General features: G+C 37.3%; 1 pseudogene; it reads left to right on the top strand.

The window, feature by feature from the left end:
• The first annotated feature begins 2535 nt into the window (after positions 1-2535).
• LOC101426873 (small nuclear ribonucleoprotein-associated protein B-like) lies at positions 2536-3257 on the top strand (annotated as a pseudogene).
• Positions 3258-6669: the final 3412 nt, after the last annotated feature.

Raw genomic sequence — 6669 nt, 5'->3', positions numbered from 1 at the left:
GTCCCTTGTGCTTCTGGCTGTGCAGACATGTGCACCTTTTAGGATTCTAGCCTCTTCCAAATCTTGGTGTCAGAGGCACCCTGGGACAGAGGGAGGAGGAACATATTTTGGGCTTGAGGTGAGACGCTTTCAGTGAAAAGTGAGTTAATGCTGGCGTGCAACTGCATGAGACTGTCACAGCACAGCTGCCAGCAGAAATGAGGTCAAGATGCATAGGCAGGTTCAAAAGAGGAAGTAGACATCTCTTACTTATCAGAGACTGAGATAGTCTTCTCTGAATTGTCCTAAGACTCTGCACGTACTACAACAATATGACTAATTTCTTCTGGTTGGACCCTGAGCTTCTGAGGACAAACGCTGAATCTTATTTTATTTTTAGTATCAGTATGCATTGACTATATTATCTATATTTTCTGACTGACTGAAGGAATGAATGAAAAATGAATAAAAAGTTACACATGAAAATAAGCCCTTATACTTTTTGTTACTATTTTCCAAAATACATTTTCCTTATATGTTTTTATCATTATAGTCATCTAAGTGATCATGTTCTATCAGATCCATTTTTTAGGTATGGAAAGGAATCTGAAATAGTCCTAAGATCATTAAACAGTGTTTAAATTTATCCCTCCAAGTTTATCTAAATCAGTATTAAATCAACAAATGTTTCAGAAATAGTAGAAATGACTTCACCTCATATAAATTAAGTATAAATTACTTGAATTTGGATCCTTTTGGCAGAGTAAGCTTGATTGGGAAGATGCTAAAGTTTAAAGGCACAGTAGAATTTGTCAGAAAAGAGAGCATTTTGGCAGAGAAGCTTAGGCACCCAAAGTAAACTTTTCCTTTTTCAATGATGTTCAAAGCTCATGTGAGATGTTAAAACTATTTCTCCAGGCTCAGGCAGTAATGGTAACAATTCATTCTTTTCCTGTCATAACAACTTGAAGGAATTCTATAAATGAAGATGTGTTTATTGTACAATTTTGTATTGAAAGAGTGAGAGAAAGAACGATATACCCAAATATACATTTTTCCTCTGTACCATCTGTAATGTTGAATTCTTAAAAGATTTCTTTAATTAGCCTACATGTAAATACATTTGCTTTGAAGTGCATTGGCTCTAATTGCACTTCAATTTGAAATGGTTTTCTGCTTTTCTAACGATAAAAAAAGGGCTTTTATAGCTATCCCAGCCAAGTGCCGTGGAGATATTTCTGCCTGGGATGAGCTGGCTAATAACCTTAATTCCCTCATTCATTGTCACAATAGAGACCTAGCTAGAAGAAGAATTGTGACAAAGGCAGCATGGAGTCAGGAAGGGAGAGCTATAAAACTCGACTGTGATCAAAACTACTCGGACAAGACCTACTCCTAGCCAGAAGAGAAAAAGAGCAAAGGATGGGAGAGAAGGTGTCATTAATTTTTTTTCCTTTTTGAAGAACAAGTAAGACAAGCTTTTTGTGGAGGAACTGGATAAAATTGAGAGGTTTTCTCAAACCTGGCTCTTTTGAGTTTGTAGACCATCCATAAAATCCCCTGAGGTATCCTGGTCAAGATAATAACTATGGTGATTGACCAAAGTAAGACAGTGCATTATAAAATATGTTGTAAAGGGTGCATTTTTCTGCCAAGATGGTGTCTGAGAGTGCAATATTGCCAACACCAGTTTTCACAGTATGTAGCACTTTACAGCTTACAAAGCAATTGCACACACATTGCATTCTTTGATTTTCACAATAGCCCCAATTTAACAAGCAAGGAAACTACATGGGAAAGTGAAATGATAACAAGAATACTAAGAAGAAATGAACTTGACCACCATCTCAGCCATATTTTAGCTATGCACCTCCTTGAGACTTAGTTGCTTAATATGCAGAGTAAAATCATAAAATCTGGCTCAAAAGCATATCTAAAGATGGTGCTACTTTATAAACTGGAATGTGCTATATGATTTAAGGTTCTGTTTTAGTTTAGAATTTTGTAATTTTTCAGACTTCCTTGACTAGGGAAACGAAGTTTCTTGTTATTTGACTGCTTCAGAGTCACATTGGATTTGCCTTTAGGGCCTATTCTCTTTTTAAGCAGTTTACATTGTTGCCAAAAATATTAAAAAGTTGACATCATAATAATGCTACTTACGGGCACTCTATATAAAAAAATGTGAGACTGAATATGAATGATAAATATTTGAGCATTTCAGAGAAGGAATAAGTTAAAGAGAATTCAAAAATCCCACAAAAGACTTTGTGGAAATAAAGAAATTTAAGCATGATCTTAAAGAACAAGTTCAACCTTAAGTAAGATAGTGTAATGATTTGATGACCATGGCTACAAATGAAAAGAAATGCTAGAAAGAGAAGTGACCATAAACAGAGACAGCCAAAAATATTTACATGACTTAGTTCAAAAGAAAGTAGAGGATTTTACTGACAGCTGCATTTCTGGTAGCAGCAGCGGAATCTGATCTGGGGCAGGTGTCCAGACCTCTCCTGAATCTAATCCAGCAGGAGTTGGAGCCCTTGGAATGCCACCATGACTTTTGGCAGCAGCAGCAAGATGCTGCAGTGCACTGATCACAGGATGAGGGGCATCCGGCTAGATGGATGTATCTTCACTGGCACCTTCCAAGGCTTTCAACGAGTATGTGAACTTGAACCTCTGTGGCTGTGCTGAACTCAGGAAGGTCAAGCCAAAGAACTCAAAACAAGCAGAAAGGGAAGACAAGTGTGTCTGTGGCCTGGTGTTGCTGCAAGGTGAGAACCTGGTCTCAATGACAGTAGAGAGTCCTCCTCCCAAGTTTACTGGCATTGCCCCAGCACCACTTGCTGGAGCTGCTGGAGGCCCAGGGATGGGTAGGGCAGCTGGCCGAGGCTCCAGCTGGTGTTCCCATGCCTCCGGCTCCTGCAGGAGTTGCAGGGCCAGTCGATGGGGTTTGTGGGCCATCCCAACACGTGATGATCCCACAGCGGAGAGATCCCGCTGCAGCCGCTGCTGTTGTCACAGCCAGTATTGCAGGAGCCTAGACCCAGTGCCCACTGACCTTGGGGGTTCTCATCTACCTATGAGCAGAGGCGCACCCCCTCCTGGCATGATGGGCCCACCTCCTGGAATGAGGTCTCCCATGGGTCCCCCAGTGGGGATCCCCCTGGACAAGGGACTCCAATGGGCATGACCCCTCCAAGGATGTGGCCCCCTTCCTGGGGCATGCCGGGGGGGGGGTCCCTCTCCCAGGAATCTACCCACCAAGGCCCTAGACTCATCTTGGCCCCCCTCAGCTCCCCACCTGTTTCCTGTAAGGTTTTTATTTCCTTCTGGCCTGTGAAGCTAATTTATAATAAACTTAAGACAATATTTTTTAAGCACATACACACACAAAAAGAAAATGGAGGAATAAATGCCAGAAAGTTAGCAAGATATAAAGGAGATGTTAATAAATAAGAGATGAAACTGCAGCCATCCACAGACTTTTTAAATATAGTGCAAGCCTTAGGACAGAACTTTGGGACTTTAATACCTATGGCAGGAAAGGACCCTTGGCTTTGAGTTAAAATAGTGCCAACAGGAAGGTGGAACTTCAGTCCTGCGCCAGAAATAAGTACATGCTTGAAATAAATACTCTAGTGTGAAAATCCCAAGTCTAGAAATGAAAATTAATCCCTTTCTTTTGAAAGCCTTAAATGCCTGGAAAAACAGAAGAATGGCATTGCTCTGAAGGAACCGATTCACAAAGGGGGCCCAAAGGACTCCTACATAATAAAACAACTAATGCTGTAATCACAATTGTGATTACAAACAATTTTAAGATGCAAAATCTCTAAAACATCAAAATGCAGATATGGCAGATTCTACACACAGAAGAATTAGAACTCTAAGAACTTAAAATCATAAAACATATTAAAGATAGTAAATTACTATGCTTGAAAAATTAGAAAGAAATATAAAATCTTCAGGCAAGAATGGAACCCTACATAAAGACCCACCCATTTCGAAAAAGGCTTTAATGAAATTCTAAATTGGAATATACATATGTAGATTCACCATTTAACAATCAGAGAATAAAGGATTAGAGAAATGAAAGATGTATTTGAGAAATCTATTCCAAATACATTGGAGGACAGGTGACTTTACCTAAAATATAAAAGGGAAATTACAAAAGTGTAAAGGATAATTTGACTTGGTCCAGTGCTCTTCTAAATGTGCCTTCCAGAAGAAAACGAGTATTGGATTTTGAAGAATTGAAGAAAAGCATAAATTCTTAGATTGTAGTATAATACTGGGTGCTGAGTCATATTAATAACCAGACACACCATAGTTGAAACGGACTTAAATACAACTAGGAAAAATTGGAAAAACTGCAGAGAAAAGATAGATTACCTACAAAAGACTGAAGAGTGGAATAACTTTTTTGTTTCTCATCAAGAACAAAATAAGATAAAAGGCAGGGAAAATAATATCTCCTAAGTGCTGGATAAAATAATAATCTGTGCCCAACCAACCAATCGTTGATAGGGAATGAAAATAAAATAACTATAAAACAAAGCAAAATGAAAGGAAGAGTGAGTTTATCCCATACAAAGTCTCAAAAAGAAATAATTAAGAATCATACTCAAGAAGAAAGAGGTTGAATTGAGAAAAAAGATCTCAATATTAGAAAGTGGAGCACATATTGATAAATCTAAATAAACATTGCCTTAAAAAGTATGTAATAATGACTACAAAGGGGCACTCAAAAAGAAGAGAATAAAATACTGGACACCAATCACACATAAATTGGGAGGTAAGACTATAAACAACATTTCAAAAACAGAATCCTCAGGGAGAAGAGAAAGGCTATTCTCTGACTGGAACAAAAAAAATGTTATTGCAAGCAACATTTTCAGAGAACAAGAATAAGTTCTTGAATTTGTACAGATGAATGAATAACTTTCAGGGGCAGTATGATACAAGCTTTGAAAGATAACAAATCTTCCTCTAAAATAAAATCTTGACTAAAATAATAACAATAGAAAGAAAGAAAAAATAAAAAGGACACAGGAAAATGGGGAAGAAAATAAAAGAAACATAAAAGTTCATAACTTACTAATACTTGTTCTGAAAAGACAAAGAGGGAATGGAGTAGGAGATAGTCACAACATAAATCTTCAAATTGAAAAGCTCCTTAAGTGCATAAGCAAAATGAATTATGTGCATATAATCCTGAAATTTCAAAATATCAAGCTGAACAGACATTATACAAAACTCTTCCAGATAGGAAGGAAAAACAAAATGTTCCACATGAAAGGGTGAGTGTCAGAATGGCATCAGTTTTCTCAACAACAACGTCTTCAAAATTCAGGGGGAAACTTACTTCCAATGGACTACTCCACAAATACATCAATCAAGATAAAAAGGTAGAGAAAAGCTATGAAGACACAAGGATTTCCTTCCCATTTTACTATTTCAATCATTCTTAGAGAATATATTGCACCAGGATTTGTGAAGAAACTAAGAAAGAGAAAGCTAAATCTAAGAAACAGGGATCAAACTCGAGGGAGAGGAAAGGAATTCCAGGATAATGGTGGAGAAGCCAAGTTGGCAGAGTTCCACCACCTTGACTCCAGACGACACCACTAAGAAACAAGCAGGCACTAGCAATCATATCATGTGGATGACCTCAGTGAGAAAGAAGAGGTTGAGAGATCTGCCAAAGCTTTTGGGCAAGATAATTATTTCTAAAGGAAAACTAAGAAAACAAATAAATGAAAAAGAAGCAATTAACCTTAGCAAAAAAAAAAATAGATTAAGTTATATAAGAAAGATATATAATAATAGCCTAGCATATAGAACTATGAATACTGTTCCAATAATGGTAATACTGCAAATATTGAAAATCTTTAGTGCAGTTTCTCCAGCAACTCTATGACCTAAATACTCCAGTTATTCCCATCAGTGAATACAGCAGAGCTCACATTCTCATTTTCTTGCTGTCTCATGCTAAACAAGGGCAAGGTTTTCCTCCAGTCTCTATCTTCCTTGCTCTTATTATTATTGTTGTTATCAAATTCCTCTGTCTAAAAATGATATTCATAGGTATAGGTGAAAAATACCCAACTCTCCAAGTTTTGTAGCATGGTCTCTCCTTTCTGAATCAGCTCTCAAATAATGAGCACCACCAAGCTGTCTATTCCTGTCCCTCCTGAATTTTCCACTTCTGTTTTTCAATCATCTAAATACTATAGTTCTATCATAGTGGAATTTAGATAGGGTGGCATATTTTCATTACAGAGAACTGCTTGGTAAATATTGCCTCCTAGACAACAGCAGACTCTCCCTGTTTTATATAAAATTTTGATATTTTGTTCATCATGGATTTTTTCTAAGTTTGAGTTTAAATATTACATGAAAATATTGATCTTGATTGCTGAGATTTAGGGACACTCCTTAAATTTTGTGCCTGATGTGATTGCCTGCCAACACCCCAACCAGATGATATCTTTAGTCATATCTGTACCATTAGCGAGAAAATTGGTTGAAACTGACTATTAAAATTTACGCACTTAGCTTTCCCATTTAACAGAAGAAAAATATATATATTAGCCAAATTCTTTCATTATCACTTGCCCTGCCTGTCATTTAATTTCTAAAGCAAAATTCTGTTTGATCTGAGGTAAAGATGAGGAGAAGCAG

This window comes from Dasypus novemcinctus, chromosome 14, assembly GCF_030445035.2.
Source record: "Dasypus novemcinctus isolate mDasNov1 chromosome 14, mDasNov1.1.hap2, whole genome shotgun sequence".
Taxonomy (NCBI): Eukaryota; Metazoa; Chordata; class Mammalia; order Cingulata; family Dasypodidae; genus Dasypus; species Dasypus novemcinctus.
This window is presented reverse-complemented; position numbering and strand designations above follow the sequence as displayed.